Source organism: Priapulus caudatus, unplaced genomic scaffold, assembly GCF_000485595.1.
Source record: "Priapulus caudatus unplaced genomic scaffold, Priapulus_caudatus-5.0.1 Scaffold17, whole genome shotgun sequence".
NCBI classification, from domain to species: Eukaryota; Metazoa; Priapulida; class Priapulimorpha; order Priapulimorphida; family Priapulidae; genus Priapulus; species Priapulus caudatus.
This window is the reverse complement of record NW_014577078.1, coordinates 743,098-743,827: the sequence shown is the minus strand read 5'-3', so window position 1 is coordinate 743,827 and position 730 is coordinate 743,098.

The following is a 730-nucleotide window of genomic DNA, read 5'->3' as shown; positions in this document are numbered from 1 at the left end:
CACGCTGTGCATTCGTTGTCAACTCGCTAACTTCTCCTAAATCCTGACAAAAGTTGGGCGCACAACGACGCACTGATCTTAATCTTAATTTTCTTTTTTATTTAATCTTAAAATCTTAATTAAATTAAATTAATTAATTAATTAAATAAAATAAAATAAATTAAATTAAATTAAATTAATTAATTAAATAATAAAATAAATAAAATAAAATAAAATAAAATAAAATAAAATAAAATAAATTAAATTAAGAAAATCATAATTTTCCATTTTTTCAATGCCCGGGCCGTGCGTCGCGTATGTGTGACTGGGCCAACGTGCATAAACACGCATTTCATAGAAGATGTGCGGGGAAAACTTTGATGCAACATTTTCCATGCGACATAGTGTGTATATGGTAAACGTTGCTGCTGAACAATATGTGCTCATATTGCGTGTACAATATTAGAATATAAATCGGGTGCGTAACACGTTAAAGTGCCTGGCCTGACACGACTAAACCACAGTTAAGTCGACTGAGTTCGGCGTGTGCTGTTGCAACACGTATAGTCCCTAAGAGGAGAATCGAACCATCTCGGTATGGCAAGAATAAAAAAAGCAGCAGGGGCCCGTTGCCAGAAACAAAATTCTATACGTACGAACAACAGTACGTATAGCACTACGAAGAACAACTGCTGAAATATTATCAGAAAAAATAAAAAAAACATATCCCCCCCCCTGCTGGCACGTACAA